The sequence below is a fragment of the Canis aureus genome, chromosome 22 (genome assembly GCF_053574225.1).
Source record: "Canis aureus isolate CA01 chromosome 22, VMU_Caureus_v.1.0, whole genome shotgun sequence".
Taxonomy (NCBI): Eukaryota; Metazoa; Chordata; class Mammalia; order Carnivora; family Canidae; genus Canis; species Canis aureus.
The window spans coordinates 15,607,767-15,628,303 of record NC_135632.1 but is presented as its reverse complement, the minus strand read 5'-3'; the positions used below and the strand labels follow the sequence as shown (position 1 = coordinate 15,628,303).

The window sequence follows — 20,537 nt, the reverse complement described above, 5'->3', positions numbered from 1 at the left end:
AAATATGCTGAGATTAAACACAAGTTACTGAAAAATCAATGGGTCAAAGAAGAAACCAAAAGAGAAAGAAAAAATATCTTAAGACAAATAAATATAGAAATATACCAAAATCTGTGGGATGTAGCAAAAGCAGTTCTAAGAGGGAAGTTCATAGTGATAAATGCCTACCTCAAAAAAAGAAAAGTCTTTTTTTTTTTTAAGATTTTAAAAATTATTTATTTGATAGAAAAAAGAGCATACAACTAGGGGAGGGGCAGAGGGAGAGAGAGAAACAGACTCCCCAGTGAGTGGAGAGCCAGAGGCAGGGCTCAATCCCAGGGCCCTCAGTTCAGGACCCAAGCTGAAATCAAGAGTTGGACACTCAACCAACTGAGCCACCCAGGCACCCCTAGAAAAAATAAAAGTTTTAAATAACCTAACTTTGTACCTCAAGGGACTAGAAAAATAAGAATAAATTAAGCCAAAAGTTAGTAGGAGGGAAATAACAAGATTAGAGCAGAAATAAATGAAAGAGAGACTAAGAAGACAATAGAAAAGATCAGTGAAACTAAGCTGGTTATTTGAAAAGATAAACAAAATTGATTAGCATATAGCTGGACTCACCAAGAAAAAAAAGAAAGAGGACTCAAATAAGCAAAATCAGATTTGAAAGAGAAGATGTTACAACTGATACCACAGAAATACAAAGTTCGTAATTATATGCTAACAAATTGGGTAATCTAGAAGAAATGGATAAATTCCTAGAAACATACAACCTAGCAAGACTGAATCATGATGAAATAAAAAAATTGGGGCAGACCAATTACTAACACGGAAATTGAATCAGTAATCAAAAGCCTTCCAACAAATAAAAGCCCAGCCGCAGATGGATTCACTGGCAAATTCTACCAAACATTCAGAACATTCTCAAACTCTTTCAAAAACAGACCGACTCTTGATTTTGGCTTGGGTCATGATCTCAGGGTCATGAGATCTAGACCTGTGGGGGCTCTGTGCTGGGCATTGAACCTGCTTAAGATTCTGTATCTCCCTCTCCCTTTGCCCTCCCCTCCTCCTCTCGCGTACTCAATCTGTCTCTAAAAAATAAAAACACAAAAAGCACAAAAAACAACCAACAAAAACAAAAGAAGAGGCGAGAACTCTTCTAAATTTATTTTATGAGGCCAGCATTATCTTGATAACAAAACCAGACATGACACCACAAGAAAAGAAAATTATAGGCCAATATCCCTGATGAACATAGATGCAAAAATCCTTGACAAAATATTAGCAAACTGAATTCAATAATACATTAAAAGGACCATACATCATCATCAAGTGGGATTTGTTTCCGGGAGATGAGGATATGAGTTGTGATGCACCACATTAACAAAATGAAAGATGAAAACCATATGATCATCTTAATAGATGCAGAAAAAATCATTTGACAAAATTCAAGATCCATTTTTTAAAAAGATTTTATCTATTTATTTGAGAGAGACTGAGAGCATGAGCCAGGAAGGAGGGGCAGAGAAAGAAGGAGAAACTGACTCCCAGGACCCTGAGATTATGACCTGAGCCAAAGACAGACGCTTAACCAGCTGAGCCACCCAGGTGCCCCTCAACATCTATTTATGATAAAAATTCTTAACCAAGAGTAGGTATAGAAGGAACATACCTCGACATAATAAAGGCCATATATGATAAACAGCTTCACACTCAGTGATAAAAAGTTGAAAGCTTTTCCTCTAAGATCAGTAACAAGACAAGGATGCCCACTCTTGACACTTTTATTCAATGTAGTATTGGAAGTCCTAGCTACAGCAAATAGGCAAGAAAAAAAAAAGGCACCCAAATTGGAAAAGAAAAAATAAAACTGTCACTATTTGCAAATGACATATTATATAGAGAAAATCCTAAAGACTGCATAAAAAAGCTGTTAGAACTGATAAGTGAACTCAGTATAGTTGCAGGATACAAAAGCAATATACAAAAATCTATTACATTTCTATACACTAATAAACCATCAGAGAAGTTAAGAAAAATTCAATTACAATTGCATCAAAAAGAATGAGATACCTAGGAATAAATTTAACCAAAGAGATGAAAGACCTATATATTGAAAACTTTAAGACATTAATGAAAGAAAATGAAGAAGACACAAATAAATGGAAAGATATTCTGTGCTCCTGGACGGGAGAAATCAATATTGGTAAAAAGCAATCTAAAGATTTAATGCAATCTCTACCAAAATTCCAATGGCATTTTTCACAGAAATAGAACAAATGATCCTAAAATGTGTAAGGAACCACAAAAGATCCTGAAAAGCCAAAGCAATCTTGAGAAAGAAAAACAAAGCTAGAGGTATCACACTCCCTGATTTCAAACTATATTACAAAGCTATAGTAATTAAAGCAGTATGGTATTGGCGTAAAAACAGACACCTAAATTAAAAGAACAGAATAGAGTGCCAAGAAGTAGACCGATGCATATATGGTCAATTAATTTACAACAAAGGAGCCAAAAATACACAATGGGGAAAGGACAGTCTCTTTAATAAATGGTGCTGGGAAAACTGGACAGCCACATGTAAAGGAATGAAACTTGATCACTATCTTACAGTATACACACAAAAATCACTCAAAATGGATTAATGACTTGAATGTAAGACATGAAACCATAAAACTCCTAGAAGAGAATATAGGCAGTAAGCTCCTCAACATACATCTTGGTGGTGATTTTCTGAATCTGACATCAAAAAGTAAAAGCAACAAAAGTAAATTAAATATGTGGGAATCATACTAGAAATCATGCCTAGCAATGGAAACCACTGACAAAATGAAAAGGCAACCTACAGAGTGGGAGATAATATTGACAAATCCTGTATTTGTTAAAGGGCTAATTTCAAAATCTATAAAGAATTCATTCAACTCAACAGCAAAAACCAATCATATTTAAAAATAGGCAGGAGTTAAAAAAAAATCTTAAAAATTAAAAAAAAAATAGCTAGAAGATCTGGATAGACATTTCCCTCAAAGAAGACAAACAGATGGCCAACAGGCATGTGAGAAGATGCTCAACATCACTAATAATCAGGGAAATGCAAACCAAAATCACAATGAGGTATCTCCTCACACCTGTTAGAATGCCTAGAATTAAAAAGATAAGAGATAGGTATTCATTGGCGATAATGTTGATAAAAGGGAACCCTTGTGCAATGTTCATGGGATATAAATTGGTGCAGCCACAACAGAAAACAGTACGGAGGTTCTTCAAAAAATTAAAAATAGGAGTACCACATGATCCAGGAATTCCAATTCTGGGTATTTATCTGAAGAAAATGAAAACACTCAAAAAGATAGCTGCACCCCATATTCACAGCAGCATTATCTGCAATAGTCAAGATATGGAAATAACCCATGCCCACTGATGAATGAATAAAGAAATTGTGATTTATATATATATATATATATATATATATATATATATATATGTATGTATATATCTGTATATATATACAGAATGGGAAATTATTCAGCCATAAAAAAATGAAATCTTGCAATTTATGACAACATGGATGGACGTAAAGGGCATTCTGCTAAGTGAAATAAGTCAAAGACGAATACCCTATGATCTTTTTTAAACATGGAACCTAAAAAATAAGAACAAAAATAAAACAAGCTCTAGAAAGAGAGAGGTGGTTGCCAGAAGTGGTGGTTGCCAGAAGTGGTGGATGGGGGTGGAAGAAACAGGTGAAAGGGGTAAAAAAGAGAGAAAAATAGATTTCCAGCCAAGGACAGTGCCCATGTTCTATTTTACTACTTTTGATATTAAATCTACCATTGTATCCTCAGTACATGAGCGTGTATTTTCCAAGTTGTCTAAACTCCAATATGTAGTAACCAAAATAAATATATATATTTTTGTGCATAGCGTACACACCATAGACTGATAGTCAATATAAAATAGTACTTTAGGTCATTTCTGAGGTCCCCAAAAGGCTCATCATTAAATACACTGGATTGGGCTCTGTAGGAATCATGTTATTGAGTCTGAAAAAAAAATGTTGTAATGGAATGTGGTAGATGTAGTGTAGTCCCTTAAATCAGTTATTAAAAAAATACTTTTTAAAAACAGATGCTTTGAAACTAGTAGAAATTATTGGTGCTGAGAATACATTTGATTTAAAAAATCCTGTTTTCAATGCAAAGCTAAACTTCTAAACAGATACTATTTTCACAGACTCTGAGTTATGATTAAATATATAGTTGGGCTGACACAGTGTAGCAGTTGAAATAGAATCTGGGAAGGTAGGAAGGAAGGCAGGAAAGAAGGGAGGGAAGGAGGGGAAAAAAGAAAGAAAATGAATGAATTAATTAATTTTGCTAAGTCAGTGAAAAATCTCCCACTCCAGTATCTGACCACCTTCAATATCTGAACTAATTCCCCATCCCTCACCCTGGTCTGCCTTCAGCAAGAACTCTGTGGAGTCTGTCCAGGAAGAATCCTCCTCACCCCTGATGTGTGCTCTTAGTAATTTTCTACCCACTGCCCCCGACCCAGCTCCTTGGCTATAAATTCCCCCTTGTCCATGTATTCAGAGTTGAGCCTAATCTCTCTCCCCTACAACAAACTCCCCTTGTAGTAGCCCCCCCAGGACAAAGTCTTCCTTACCGTCTTTAACAGGTGTCAAGAATATTTTTTTAACATTGTGTTTGTTCACCCAATGAATTATCATAAGCCGTGAAAATGAAGGAACTATAATTGCATGTCGATGCAGATGAATCTTGTTGAGTCTAAAGAGCAAGTTGTAGAAAACATGATACAGGGGCAGCCCAGGTGGCTCAGCGGTTTAGCCCTTGCCTTTGGCCCAGGGTGTGATCCTGGAGTCTTGGGATCAAGTCCCACATTGGGCTCCATGCATGGGGCCTGCTTCTCCCTCTGCCTCTTTCTTTCTCTAGCTCTCAAGAATAAATAAATAAAATCTTAAAAAACAACAACAACAACAAGATATAGTATAGCATTAACAAAGTTCCAAAAACAAGAACATAAAACTAAACAAAATAATGACAATGTTTAGGTATATATAATAAAACTTTTTTCAAATGTCTGCATGTGTGTGTTTATACACACACACATATATATTATATATATATATTATATATATTGTATATATATATTTCATATATATATTGTATATATATATACACACACATATATATATTATTATATATATATATATTTCCTTGGAAATTATATATATATTATATATATATATAATTTCCAAGGAAATGATAAACCTTAACAATCAGGAAAGTGGTTTTATGTGATGCAGAGGCAAAAGGATGTGCTAGGAAAGGAGCACATGGGGAGATGTAGGTGCCTGGGGTTGGATGGCAGGATCATGGGTGTTTATTATATTGTGAATAAATACAGAAATAAATTTAGGTGCCAGGAAGACTCCCTGGAGCAGATGGTGGGGAGTACAGGCAGAGAGCTGAAGGGTGAATCCGAGTTACCTGGGGTCAGGCTGTACCAAGGACAAAGGTCAGTGTGTGCAAAGGCCTGTGTCTGGGAGAGAGAGCTTGACTTGCTGGAGCTGCCTCGGGGTGGGGTGGGGGGGTGGGTGTCCCAGTGAGGCCGGGTCCACAGCAAAGCTGCAGAAGAGTGAGACTAAAGGACGGGAGTCCTAGTGAGGTAGGAAGTGGGAAGCGATCCTGATCCCGTAGGCCAGGCAGTCCCCTGAAGGGGTGGAGGAGGGAGCCGTCATGCTGGTTTTATGAAGACACCTCTGGCAGGCAGTGCAGGGGAAGTAAGTGGGCAGCCCCCAAGCAGCCTAACCACTGTCTGTGCCGCCAGCTTGGTCACCACCTTGGGCTCCACTCCAGTCCAGTGGGCTGGGCCCTGTGCTGGGGTAGCTACCTAGCCAGGCGACCATCCTGCCCCAGGGGCTAACTGGCCTAACCACCTCCACCTGGAGTCATTCCCAGACATGCCCTTCCCCGTCCGGGAAGGGAGCCCCAGAACCTCCATCCAAACATTTCCCTCCCCGGTTTGAGTTGTCTTCACCAGTCTGTGTCCTTGGCGACCCGGGCGCTCTGCATTTAGGCTCCTAGGCGCCTGGCCCCGAGAGGAGAGGCCCGGGGACAGACCCAGTGATTGTGGAATGGGACTGAAGTCAACCCCGGGAGCGCGCGCGGACACCCGGACCCGGGACTTTTGATTTCCCAGAGGAGGCCCAGAAGCTTCGAAGCAACCTCCCGGGGCCCCCTACCCCAGCCCAGCCCACCCCACCCACCCCACCCCCGCTCTGGCCACGCCCTCTTCCTTCCCTCGGGCTGGGGCGGGCCACCCAGCGCCCGCCGTCCGCTCCGGGAGCCCGCGGAGCCGAGACCCACCTCCCCGCGCCTCGGGCGGGCGGGGAGGCCCCGTGAAGCAGGTGCAGTATGAAATTGGAATTTGAAAGATGAGTTGGAGCCTGCTCTTTAAAAATAAAGTGTGGACACGTGTCCAAGGAAGAGGCTATTAAACCATCCTCTCTCCCCGGCGGCTGGCTTCCCACGTGCGTTGGGAAGAAGCCCCAGAGCCGCCGAGTGACCGTGGGTGTCTCCTCCCCCGCGGGGCACCCCCCCGGCTCCCCGCGCGCCTGAATGAAGGGGGGAGCACCCGTGCGCATGAATGGGTGCGGGGGGAGGGAGCGCGGCGAGCGCGCGGGTGAATGGCGACCGGCGCAGGGGCGCGGGCGCGGGCTCCACTTCCCTCTCCCGCCAGCTGGTGGCCTCGGGAAGGTGGCGGCGCCGGCGGCCCGGGCTGGGACGGGCCGGGGCGCGGGATGGCGGGGGAAGGGGCGTTCCCGGCGGCCGCGCCTTCCGCGGCTATTGGATTAGTGGCCTTCGGGGATGAGCTCAGCCGGATCGGCTTTCAGCTGCAGCCTCCGGGCCGGCGGGGCAGGCGGGGAGCGGGCGGCGCAGGGGGAGGCGGCGGCTGCAGCATCCAGGGCTGGCCGCGGCGGCCGGCGCGCCCCGCGCACAAAGGCGCGCAGCCCCCGGGGAGGGCGATGAGCGCCCCGCCGCGCGGGCCCGGACCCCGGCTCCAACTACCGCTGCGCGCGCCCGGGGCGCCGGGGGCGGGGGCCGGGGGCCGAGGCGCGGCCCGCGAGCCCTGAGCCCGGGACTCGCCGCCCTCCGGGGCCGGCGCGGAGCTTCGGCACGGCGGGAGCGCGGGCCTCGGCGCGCCCCGGGACCCGCGCGGGGAGGCGCTGCCCCGCTCGCCGCCGACCCCTCGCCCTCCCGCCGTGCCCGCGCGCCAACTTCCCCAAGAACGCCCAACTCCAGGCCGCCGTGCCGGGCGCCGGCGGGGAGGACGCGCCCCTGGCCCCGCGGAGCCGGCCGGCATCTCCGGGGTGGCTCGGGCGCCCCTGAGCGGGCGGCGGCGGCCCCGCGACCCCCCCGGCAGCCGCTCGCCCTCTCTTTTATGGTGAGTATCGTCCGGCTCCTGGCGAGGGGCGCCCTCGGGCGCGCGGGAGCTCCGGGCGCGGGTCCTGCCCGGGTTCCCGGGAATTCCTGTCCGCGGGCTGTGGCCGTGCGGACCCGCTGGTTTGCGTCCAGGCTTGGGGCATTCGGGGCTTTGGGGCTGGCCCCCGATGCCGTAGGTTCGAAGCTTGTGCTTCTCGGGGTGATGGAGACGGCACGGAAAACTGCTCCCCGAGCCTCCCAGCCCGGGTCTGGGCGCAAGATCCGTCATCCATTTGCGGGGTGACCTTGGGCCAGGCGCCAAACCTCAGTTTCCTCATCTGTGGGATGGGGCTGATCATGGTACCCGCTTTATAGGGGCATTGGCAGATGTATGAGGTGATGCTCCTAGCGTACGTAGAGCTGTGCCTGGCACATAGGAAGTGCTCGGCCAGACGCTAGCCGGCATTATTATTAGCGGTGCGAGCCCAAGCGTGTCACAACTTTCCGGAGCTGTAGCCGCTCCCTCGTCTGTATAATGGGGACCGAGTAAATTCCGGGGGTCTGTTCGTCGGGGTGCGTGTGGGGGGAGGGGATTCCGAGCTCTGGGAATCAAGGGCCTGGCACGCAGGAGGCTGTGATGAAGGGTGGCTGTGGTTACCGGTTACTCTAGACGCCGGCGTGGGGAGGCTGGTGGCCCGGCCTGAGCGCCGCCGGGGCCAGTTTCTGGCCTCGCTTGGAGACAAACTTGGTGATGCTCCGGAAGGGAGGGGTCGCGAGCTCCGCGAGCCACGGGCAGGGGTAGGAGGTGGGGTCCGGGGAGGAGGGAGGAGGGCAGAGCCTGGAGCGCGGCAGGGGTGTCCGCCGGGGGTGGGGGGTGCGCAGGACGCGCCACCGGCTCGCAGCCAGGAGGGGACACCGAGCCCAGGACCTCACCGGGCTGGGGTAAACTGAGGAAGCGCCCCCCCCCCCCCCCAGCCTCCCTAAGGGCTGAGCGTGGACGATTGCGGACTGGAAGGGAGGGGAGGGCACCTCGGTGCCGCTGTCACCAGGAGGTGGAGAGCTCTGGGCTCTGGAGTCAGGCTAGAGTTCGAATTCTGCCTCCACCGGCAGCCCTCGCTGTGACCTTGGGCCGGTACTCTAATCTGTCCCAGCTCGGTTTCCTCCTCTGCCCTATCTTCCCCAGGCGGGGGGGAGGGGGGCTGCGGGGTGAAGATAGGAGTTCTCTCCTCTCTAGGAATCCGAGCCCCCATTCCTCCACCCACCTTCTGGCCCTCCCCGCAATCTGATGAGCCTAAATCTGGAAGACGTGAAATGTTATGCTTGAGCCTCAGGGAAACGCTATTAAAAGGAGACTCCGGGATCTGCCCACCCTCTTCCCCGCCGGTCAGGCACCATCAGAAGAGATCAGAGCACGGACTCTCTCCCAGTCTCTCCACCTTCTCCCCTCTAGCCTCCAACCAAATCCTGCAGCTTCTGTCGCTCAGGCTGGTAGGGGACTCCCCCCGCCCCCCCCAACCTTCATCTGTTTCTAAAGGTCTGCAGATTAATGGAGTTCGTAGAAAGACAAAAGTGTCAATAGCATGCTATAAGCATGCTTTACACGAGGGCCTATCCCTCTGAAGTACATACCCTCCAACTGATTCAATTTTTAAAACTTCCTTAAAAAAGTAGTCCTAAAAAGAATTTAAACTACATCTGGCAAACAACAACGTTCAACCTGCTGGCCATTTCACTCAAGTATCTCTCAAATGTCTTGTATTTCTGTTTCCTTTCAAAGACTGATACATTCGATTATATAAAAAGAAAATCTGCAGGGAAAAGAAACCACCAGCAATAGTCAAGAGACATAGGACAGACTGGGGGTAGAATTGTCACTCCTATCACAAAGGGCTCGTTTCTTTCATATGTAAAAGGTTCCTCAAGTCAATAAGCAGAAGGTCAAAACTGGACAAAGACCATAAACAGTCCACACAAGACGAAATTGAAATGATACTTAAACGTATGACAGGATGCTCTACCTCCCTCAATAAGAAGAGTGCAAGTTAAAACTACAATAAGATACATTTTTTTCACGTATCAGATTAGCAGGCAGTAGCAATAAGCATTTATCAGAAACATCTTTTATTTATTTATTTTTAAAGATTTTATTTATTTATTCATGAGAAGGAGAGACATAGGCAGAGGGAGAAGCAGGCTCCTCACAGGGAGCCCAATGTGGGACTTGTTCCTGGACCCTGGGATCACACCCTGGGCTGAAGGTGGCGCTAAACCGCTGAGCCACCGGGGCTGCCCCCCAGCAACATCTTTTAAAAATATAAGTGCACTGGGGCACCTGAGTGGCTTAGTTGGGTTAAGCATCGGAGCCTTGATCTCAGGTCAGGTCTTGATTTCAGGGTTGTGCATTCAAGCCCCACACTGGGCTCCAATCTGGCCTACCTGAAAAAAAATCCATCAGTCAAAGCCCTCTCTATCTTAGAACCTCCTCAAGGCTGCCCTGCACTAGGATCAATGGACTCCAGGGTCTTCCAGGCCTGGTTACTGTCCCCTTCTCCCTTTGTCATCATTTTCTTCTCTCATTGCCTTCCACCCCCTGGCCTTTCTGGTTTTGCTGTTCTCCCTGCCTTGACTACTTTTTCTCTTTCTCCTCATCTATTTTGCTTGCTTGCTTCCTTCCCCCCCCCTTTTTTTTTGAGAGAGAGAGAGAGAGAAAGAGTGTGAGTGGGTAGGGGGTGGAGACGGAGAGAGAGATACTCTCAAGTAGACTCTGCAGCGGAGCCCAACACAGGGCTTGATCTCACAACCCCGAGATCACAACCTGAGCCAAAATCAATCACCACCTTGGGCTCACACTTCACTTAAGACTCGCTTCTTCTGACTTGGGTAGGCCTGTCCTTGGGGGACTTTACTCTTCTCCCAGAGTTTCTCATTCCTTTGTGAAGAGACTCAGTTTAACTTACCATATGGGGGCTACTTAATTCCCCCTGAGTTGCCTGGCCTGTTGTCCCATAGCTCCTGAAAGGTGTCTTCTCTGTTGATATAAGAACGAAGGGTCTCCGGCAACTCCCTGGCTAGACTCGGGTCATTTGTGTGGAAAATCAGGGCGGTGGTGGGACCTGGAGTGAAGTGATCCGAAGTTTCTGCTTCACAGTCATTAAAAAAAAAGTAAGTACATAAGGACTCCTGAGTGACTCAGTTGGTTGAGCTTCCAACTTGGTTTTGGCTCGGGTTGTGATCTCGAGGTTGTGGGATTGAGCCCCATGTGGGGCTCTGTGCTCAGCATGGAGTCTGCTTGAGATTCTCTCTCTCTCTCTCCCTCTCTCCCTCTGCCCTTCCCCCTGCTGGCTCTCTAAATCACACTCTCTCCCTCAAATAAATAAGTAGAATCTTAAAAAAAAAAAAATAGGTACATAAATGTGTGCACTTATGTAAACATAACCATACATATTTGGTAAAGAAGATCAATAGCAAAAAATACATAAGATATCAACACATATTAAAATAAAACACGGTTCCTAAATAAGTCAGCTAGTTTATCTGCTGCTGCTCAGCTCAGGAAATAAGAATCTGGAGGCTGTGAGAAAAACACTTGTCTGTGCTGAACCCTTTGGGAAAGAGGATGGTGAACCCAAATCAGGTATCGTGGGCCCTGTGGGCCTTTCCAGGGCAGTGTTGACAACATGTGATTTTTGCTTCACATTGTTGAGTTTAGAACTTAATCCCCATTGAAGATGTGTACTTTAATTATGAGAAAAAAATGTTTGTTGTTAAAAATCCAAACTACACAAGAGATGTGGAGTAGATATTCCTTCTTCAGCCCCACTAGTAGTTTCTCACCTAGCCAGAGGTAGCAGGTGCTAGCTAGATGCTGGCAGGAGGTAGAGGAGAGCTGGGTGCTGGGTGCTGGCTCTGCCAACAAGAAATGCAGCATGTGGTGCAGAAGACAACAAGGACGAGGATGCAGGGAGATGGAGGGCTGGCACAGAGGCTGCCCGGCCTGCTTGCAGGGAGAAATCAGCCAGCCAAGGGAAAGTGGGAAGGCACCCAGAGAACGTATGGACGAGATGTAGTGCTCCAGGGAGTCTGACATGACTGCTCTGAGCTGGGCCATGCTGGGAGGCAGTGTGGGAGAAACAAATGTGAGCAGACCTTGGGGACTGTTGTGCCAAGCTCTGGGGTGCAGCTTCCCCCTGAGAAGGCACCTGGAGAGATGAATGACAAGATGGATGATGGCTTGGTCAGACTGACCCCTTGGCAGCATGGGACGGGGGTTAGGAGACACAGACTGGAGTCAAGGAGCCCCGTTAAGGAGACCATTGCCATAACTGGAGCAACAGCAGAGCTAAGGGAGAGCTAAAGTTGCTGAGAGAGCTGGAGAGATGGAGGGACCCCCAGCAGAAACTAGGCTGTACAGAGAGGAACTTGGTATACTGGAGAGGGATGAAACTGTGGCTCAGCCCTGGACATGTAGGTTATGAGGTGCCAGTGGGTCCCCAGATGTCTGACATCTGGAGAGGGTGAGCATGCCCCCAACCCCCGGCGGGGAGGCTTGTGGTAGAAAGAGGCCAGCTGGCTTTACAAGGTTGTTGGAAGAAGCACCTAATCTGGTGATGGTCAGAGGCTTCCAGAAAGAGGGATCTGGTGCTGAGGGGAGAAGGCAGGGCCGGAGACCCAGTTTGGAAGAATCAGCAAGAAGCCAGAAATGAGAGAGGAGGAGCAGAACCTGAAGATGTGACCTGGGGGGACCCATTTGTTTATGGGGTAGGGAAGATGCATCCTAGAGCCCGGAGGTGACCGGAAGCTGCCCTGAGCTCTGTACCTACATGCGTGTGCAGAGAGAGAAGCCCAGAGCAGCTCCAGAGTCACCCACCTGGCTTAGTGCTGTGAAGGGTCATTGCTGGTGAACCCAGAGCCCTGCCTTCTCCAGGAAGGAGCTGAGATTGTTCCAGTCAGTCTGGCCACAGAGATGGCTCCCCTGTCAGCCATATACTATGAGATAAGTCAGTCACACAGATTCCTGGGGCCAAGGGCTCCCTCCCACCTGGCCCTCTTCTCCTCTCTCTGTCTCTCCTAGGTCTCTGTGTTTCTCTGCTTCCTCATAAGCCCCCTTTCCTCTCTCATACTCTCCCTGGTCTCTCAAAAATGCTCCTAGAGACACCTCAGGCTTCACAGAGGGACCTTCAGAAATCCCAGCAGGTGCCTATCGTGATCCCCTGGATCAAGCCCGAAGCATGAATAAATTTGCTTTTCTTTCAGGCATCCTGAGTTTTCCCACAACCAGTCACGCCAAATAAATGGGAGATAAATGAGGGGCTGGACATGAAGATTATTGTGTTTCCCTCACAGAATGTTCCCCAGGAGGGTCCCAATGTGTAGCACCCTCCCCCACCACTTTGCTCTAGCCTGAGCCACGCCAGGCCTCACAGAGGCCAGCTGCCCCCCGGAACAACCCGCATGTGCCTGCGGCCGCCCTCTGCACACAGGGGCAGCTGCAGGGTGACCAGGCCTGCCTGCCAGGGCTGCATGGGCCTTGCCGTAGGGCCTCTGGCCTCACTGCCTCAGAAGTGTGTCTCTTTCAAATGACCTTGTAGATAGAGCATGCTGGCCTGGTCTCTGACCGGCAACCTCCTTCATCCCATCCTCTGCTCCCCTTGCTGGCTGACAGCCTGAGCTTCTGCCTCGGGGGCTCCTGGCTCAGTCACGCGTGGGAGGATTCCCATGGAAACCCCACAAGAAGGAGAGGCTGGGGGAAGCCTCATTGATTTGCACTCTAGGAAGACAGGCGTGAGACGGTTCCACCTGGAACTGGACAGATGGCTCTCTTTGTGAGCGCTGGGGAAGAAAGGACTTGCCCAGCCAGTTGTAGTGTGAATTCCATGCATGTATATAGACGGGAAAAAGATAATGGGCGTCTGTGGATAAAACCCTGGAGGTTCTTTAGTTCATTCATCATTGGTGGTTTCATCCTGAATGAGCATCTTTTAATAAAACAGCCCCTCTACTTAATATTTGTGCTAAGAAAATCTTTAAAACATCCCCGTCAAACCAGGTTCAGCTAGGTATTATTGGCACCATTTGTTGTAAAAATGCAGGAATGGAGATGACAGATGAGCTCATGGAGCTCTGTACTTCCAGCTCATGCCTCTGTGGAGGTTCTTTTGCTCATTTGCTCAGGCCTGTACGTTGTGTAGATAGATGTTCACCTAGCACTTGCTCTGAGGCAGAGCCACTCGGAGTCCTGGGGCCTGCAATGAGGAGGCCCAGACCTGCTCTCAAATGGTTCCCTAGCTGGTGGGAGGGAGGCAGCTAAGGAGACTCATGGACAAGTCCAGGGGCTCTGCAGGTAGGGGAGGGGGCTCCCCAGAGGTGTTGATACCGAGCCGAACTACCCAGATGTATGCATGGTTGGGGGGGTGGTGTGCAGGGAGAGGGAAGGAAAGGAGGCAGCGGCGGGTTGGGACAGGGATGTGTGGGCTGCCATGTGCCTGTTGGGAAGTTCGGCAGGGGGATGGGGGTGCAGTGGAGGGGTTTAGTGGAGGGGCACTTGGGGAGGTTAGGGTTAGGAGTCTGCACTTCATCCTGCCGTGAAGGACTGTAAGCAGGGGCATGATTAGATTAGCTAGGCTTTTTTTTTTTTTTTTTTTTTTTTTTTTTTTTTTACAAATGCCATAGCAGATACTTGAAAGCAGTACGAGTCTGTTAAAGGAACTCGAATGGTATCCGAGCTCACTGTTTTTCATAGTCCTTGTCATAATTCAGACCTGTCACTGGGTGTGACCCCTTTGGGGCGAGCTCTCCCTAGAGGGAAGCCATCCGGTGTTAGACTTTCCTGTAGCCTCCCAGATCCCCAGGGAGGCAGCATTTTTGTTGGTTAAAAGCAGGAATGAAATCCATACTCACCCCTAAGTCTGAAGCCAAAGGCCGCCCTGAGGGCCTTTGCCAAGTCCTGCAGCGTGGGGCTCGTGGGGCTCGTGGGGCTCGTGGGGCTCGTGGGGGCGCCGTGCCCGGGCGAGCCGGCGCACGGCCTCTGACAGTGGCAGTTCTGGTCCTGTGCCTCTGGAGACTGCGTGTCACATCTGCAGACCGCTGCGGCTCCTTGAGTGTCGCGGCCTCCACGCTTCATGTTTCCTCATTTCTCTGTCAGGTTGCGACACCCACCAGGGTCCCGGGAGGGGCGACTGGCAGTTTGGGGTTTGTCTCCTCGCTCAGCATCATTGAAGGGCCGGGCGGAGCGTCCCGGGACGTCAGTAAGCAGCCCATGCAAGCAGCGACTAGGAAATGAAGTCTGGTTTGCGGGGAGTGCGGCAGAGGCGTCGCTAGGCCCCGTGCAGTGTGCCCTCTGCCGCCTGGGTTCAGAGGCGACCCGATTCCTAGCAGGAAGTTGGACTTTGTTGTAGCGCCTGTGTGCCTGGCCCAGGGCCAAGTTCTGTGGTGGAGACGAGAAGAGAAATGTGACAGGCGCCCACTCCTTCTGGCCGAGGGGAGACGGCAGGGACGGAGTCTGACGGGGCTACTGCTCTATCCCCGGCTCCCAGCACCACAGGGCCCGGCACGTGGCAGCTATCCTCCAAGTGTTTGTTGAGTGAATAAATGAGGACCGGGGCAGGAAGCGTGCCCCGGCTGTATCTAACAAAGGGCAGACTGGAGATGGCCAAGCGTCAGCTGCTCAGAGGAGATGACAGTGTTAGTGGCAGAATGAGGCCCCAAGTCCCCATCTCCTGACTACATCCTCTAAAAAGAGCAGAAAGCGAGACCCCCCTGAAGCTCAGTGTCACCTCCCCACACTCCTACGTGTACTCTACCCTGTGTTTGAAGCACGGTGCCTGTGTCTGTGCCCTGGGGAGCAGAGAAGCCCAGGTGAAAGCGTCCTGCCCTCAGAGGAACACTCCTGGAGTTAGAAAAAAAAAAAAGAAAAGAAAAGAAAAAGCAGATCAACAGGATCGGAGAGCCCAGGCTGGCTCTGGATGGACAGAGTTGCAGGGCAGGTGCCTGGAGGCCTGGTGGATCAGGGCAGGCTTCCTGGAGAAGGTGGAGCTGTCAGGCAGGACTGGGGAGATGAAGCAGGAAGGACTAGAAGCCCCACCCACCACTGACCTATAGCCGGGGTTTAGGATCTGGGACTCTGTTCCGAGCTTCCTTTCTCCCAGCTCTGACCTTGAGTCAGCCGGTCACCCTGTCCCTGGATTCTGGTCCTGACCATTGCCCTTGACAGTTTCCACAGGGCCAAAACCAAATGATTTAGCCCCTCTTTCCTGCATTCGTTATTCAGTTACCAGTTGCAGGAGGCCATAGGAGCTGGGACCTCCCTGGGGTGAGGACTGCTGAGGCAGGGAGTCCCGCTGGGGTGCAGGGTTGCTGAGAGCAGGATAGAGCCCCCACTGCAGCCGGGCATCTGGGCTGGAAGCTAAGACGTAATCCCCTGTTGCTGAGCGTGTGCACTGACGTCCGTTCTTTGCTCCTATGAACCATCCTGCCCTCTGCTCTTTAGCTGAATCCTAGCGCACTCCCGTGGTCGTTTCCTTAGGATACGTTCAGGCACCGAAATGGCAAGGTCGGAGAACGTACACACTTTGAAGGAGCTCTTCCCATTTCCTGGGCAGCTCCTGGGTGCCCTGTGCCGTTCCAGACTCTACAGACATCCTTGCAGAGGCAGGCAAGGTTAGCACTGAGTTAGCGGCACTTTGCAGGTGAGTGTCAGAGAGGTTACGTCCCGGCCTGGGGCCCAGTGGGCAGCCGGGCATTCAGACCTGCCCTTTGTTACGTTGCGAGGTCGCTAGTTTTCCAGGAGCAGATGGACCTGAGCACTCTGGTCAGGCCCTGCCCTGGGGGGCGCAGCAGAGGGGCTGACTGTCATACGTCTGCCTTGCCTCCCCGCCCGCCTTTGGGATCCCCACCTGCCACTGATGGGGCAGTGGCTTGAGGCCCTCAGTGACCCCACGGGAGTCTCCTCTGGGGATGTGGCTTGGCCATTGCTTTCGGACACACAGCAACAACTCCAAAGTTGGCCTGGTTGTGTACAGGGATAAAGTAGTTTCCTTAGACACGTCCTGTGCAGGCCACACAGCACTGATTGCAGCTGGCATCGCGCACAGGCCCTTTCCTCACAGTGTAGAAGATGGAAGAGCACGGGCTTGTCCTACCGTGGCCTGCGGGTCCATCTCATTCCTGCCACTTGCCGGGAGCCTCTCTCAGCCTGTTTCTCCTTTTGAATAAAGGGGCACATGCCTTCCCGTGAAGCAGCTGTCATGCCACCTGTGAGTGCAGATGCTCACGGTCAGTGATGGAGACAGCGCCGAGGAGCACATGTAGTGGGGACTTTGGGTTCAGCGTGGGATCAGCTCTGCTGTGGTTTAGCCATGTCACTTTGCTCAGGCTGCTTCCTCTTGGCGCCTCAGTTTTCCGATCTGTTAGAATGGGACTATAAGGTGCCTTTAAGTGAATTATAAAAGGGGCAGATTCCAGCCCCCTCGCAGTCAGGTGCGCTAGGCAGAGAGTATAGACTTAGGGAGGTGACCCTGGAGGAGTGTTGGTTCTATTAATTGAATCTCCCCTGAACCTTTCACGTGCAATTTTGCTTATTCCTCATAATCTGGTTGAGGCTCAAGGGCTGGGTGAAAGTTTCTATGAAGTTCCAAGATGACTAGAGAAAAGATAGAGAAAAAAGCAAGTTGTCTTGTTAACTGAACTACAGTGTCCAGTTTTCTTGTAGACACAACTGCTCTTCATTTCCATTTGGGCCCTTTGGGTTAAATACCCGCCTCACTCCTCTACTTCTGCCCTCTTCCTCCTCTCCCTTCCCTCCACAGTAAATGGCAGTGTACTGCACAGAATACTCTGCACTTTTGTTTCTGGAGCTTCATCTCTGTCGAATCTTCCATGTCAGTATGTTCTTTTCTCCAGCTGCATAGTATTCCATCATATGAATTATCACAATTTATTTAGCCTGTCTTTAGTTGTTTTTTTCCCCAATATTTTGCTATTACAAACAATGCTGCCTATGTGTATATGTAATATATATATTTGATTTACAAGTGTACTATACATAATACGTATGTGTACATATAATACATATCACGTGTATTATACATACGTATGTAGTTCTGCGTATTTAATACTAAATAAATAACTAGAAGTAGAACTGCTAGGTCAAGGGGAACACACATTTGCAATTCTGAGAGATGGTGCTAATTCGTCATCCACTGAGGTTACATACAGCATTTTACCTTTGGTTTAGCAATGTCTGAGCCTGTCTGCTTCTCCAAGAAGCTGTTATCCGGTTTTTTGAGCTTTGCTAATCTGATAAACAAAACTGGCATTTCATTGTAGTTCTAGCTTGTTTCTCTTTTATTATGCATTTGGTAGAGCATCTTTTCAAAAGAGCCATTTGTTTTTCTTTTTGTGTGAACTATTTGTTGTATCTTTCACATTCCGTGTGTGGGTTGGTCTTCTCTTACCAATTTACAGTAGTTTGTCATATATTTGTAATTTGTGTCATAAATGTTTCCCCACATTGAAACAACAAGCTAGTTTAACCTTTTTTATGAGTGCTTTTGGTTTTTTCTCATTTTCATTTCTTATTTCTTATGTTTGTGTCTTCTCCCTCCTTTAAATGATCAGATTAAGTGGTTGGTATATTTTATTGTTTATTTTAGTCATCAAAGCCCCACATTTAAAATATATTTAGTTATATGTGAAAATGTTAATTATTTAAGTGAAATAATGTGAATAAAAGTCTATGATGCCAATATTTAAAAAGAAAATTCACTAATATTTTGTAGATTAAAAAAAGATAAAATTATATAATCCATATGCTAATAGTGTTTACATCTAGTTACCAAGACAGGTGGTGATTTTTACGTTTTGTGCATGTTTTTGAATTTTCTAGAATTTAAAAATTGATTTAATGTTTTCTAATTAATAGTCTTTAATTTTTAGAATAGTTTTAGAGTTATAGAAGAACTATGTAGAAAGTAGGTAGAGGGCAGCCCAGGTGGCTCAGCGGTTTAGCGCCGCCTTCAGCTCAGGGTGTGATCTTGGAGAACCGGGATCGAGTCCCATGTCGGGCTCCCTACATGGAGCCTGCTTCTCCCTCTGCCTGTGTCTCTGCCTCTTTCTCTCTCTCTCTCTCTCTGCGTTTCATGAATAAATAAATAATTAAAAAAAAAAAAAAGAAAGTAGGTAGAGTTCCCATATACTCACACCCAGTTCTCTCTATTATTAACATCTTACATTAGTATGGTACATTTATCACAGCTAATGAACCAGTATTGGTACATTGTTACCTGAAGGCCAGGCTTTATTCAGATTTCCTTAGTTTTCACTTGGTATTGTTTCTCTGTTCCAGGCCACCGTATTAAATTTAGTTATCATTGGGCTTCTCTTGGCTGTGACAGTTTCTCAGATGTTCCTTCTCTTCAATGGCCTTAACTGTGTTGAGGAGTATTGGTCAGGTATTTTGTAGGATGCCCCCTACTGGAATCTGTCCTATGTTTTTGGCATGATAAGACTGGGGTTATGGGTTTGTGGAAGACCATAGAGATAAAGTACTATTATGCATTACGTTACGTCATTTCATTACATACTATCAACATGATAATGATATAATAATAACATTATAATAGATAATATAATATGGTTTTATTGCTTCGGTTTTGTTTTAGTGGTATTTTTTCCCAAAGAACTAGTTCTCAGTTTTTTATTAGTTCTATTATTTTTCTATTTTATGATGCTTAATTCATGTATTTTAATTTTTTAATACTTATTAGTATAAGTACACCAGCTATGATTTCTACTTTAGTAGGATCATACGGGCTTTAAGATATGGAATGTGTTTTGTTATTCTTACTCTCTCCATAGTCTGCAAATTCTATATAGATTTCTTTTTCTGAGTTGTTTAGAAGAGTTTTTAAAAATATCTAAGTGGTAGGGTTCTGTATCATAGTTTTGTGATGAGTTTTTAGTTTTTATTTTGTGTTGTTAGATTCTGTATTATCTCTGCTTTTTTTGTGTGGTTTATTTGCGGCCTAATAAATGGGAAATGACCTGTTTTATTAATTATGCAATTTTGTTTTTTTTTATGTCTTTGCTTAATTTGGTTCATTGACCTGTCATAAGCTAAAAAAGGTAAAGTTAGCTGCCCCTACTGTGTATCTGTCTGTTCTTATGTTTACTGTAGCTTTTGTAGTGAATTTTGGGGCTATTACTTGGTATGTTAGATCTTTAATACTGTTGAGTCTCTTTGCTTTGGAGATGTCTCTTCTAAGTAGCATACAGTGAGAGTCTTGTCTTGATTTCCAATCTTAGAATTTTTTTTTTTTTTTTTTGGTAGTTTACCATGGCCATTCATTGACATAGCTAGTGTTTCAGGCTTAGTTTTACTATCCTATTCAGGCTTAGTTTTACTATCCTATTTTATGTCTTTGTGTTATTGTTTCCATTGCTTCTTACAGCAAAATCTTTCACTGTGTGGTCTGTTTTATTTTGTGTTCTTTCTGACAATTTGGAAAGTTTGTATTTTATTTTCAGTTCTTCCGATGGTTGCCTTTATAACTATGTAAGATGCATTTTGTCTTTTTTTTTTTTTAGACTGTGCTAATTGTCTCCCTTCTGAAATGAGTGATCACAAAATTAGTTTACACGTTTAATCACAATTTTCATATGCTTCACGGCAGCCTTTTTCTGGTGAATTTTCTTGGTTTGCCTTTTTTTTTTTTTTTTTTCTTTTCCTCCTTTATTTCTCCTGGAAGCATCTTTGACTCTATTGTGTGCTTGTTCCTCTCTGAAAGAGGCGAGGCTTCTCTAGGTCAACATTTTGCAATGGATTTATGTAGAGGAGAGGCCAGGAAGTATCCTAGGAGAGCAGGAGTGCTCCCTGGTCTGTTGTAATTTTCTTCCCAGGACCGTGGCCATGATTTCTTTTGGCCTTGCTTCTACCCAGGCAGCAGAGATCTGGAAGCCCTGGGCTCCCCCCCGCCCAGGCCCTCCTTTCGCTCTGCCTCAGTGACACACTGCTTCCTGTGATGATGGCGCCCTGGGTTTCCTTTGCCAGCCCTGCCCTCCTCTATCCTCAGGGTGTCCTAGGCAGCTCCTGCTGTTCTGTTTAGGAAC

The 20,537-nt window shown here is 47.6% G+C and overlaps 1 protein-coding gene across 1 annotated transcript in view; it reads left to right on the top strand.

Moving 5' to 3' along the window:
• Positions 1-7,252: 7,252 nt before the first annotated feature.
• SPSB4 (splA/ryanodine receptor domain and SOCS box containing 4) overlaps positions 7,253-20,537 on the top strand; it is an 80,281-nt gene continuing 66,996 nt past the window's right edge. Inside the window, exon 1 of the mRNA XM_077864931.1 lies at positions 7,253-7,455. The gene's annotated coding sequence lies outside the window, so the exon portion shown is untranslated. The remainder of the gene's footprint in view (positions 7,456-20,537) is intronic.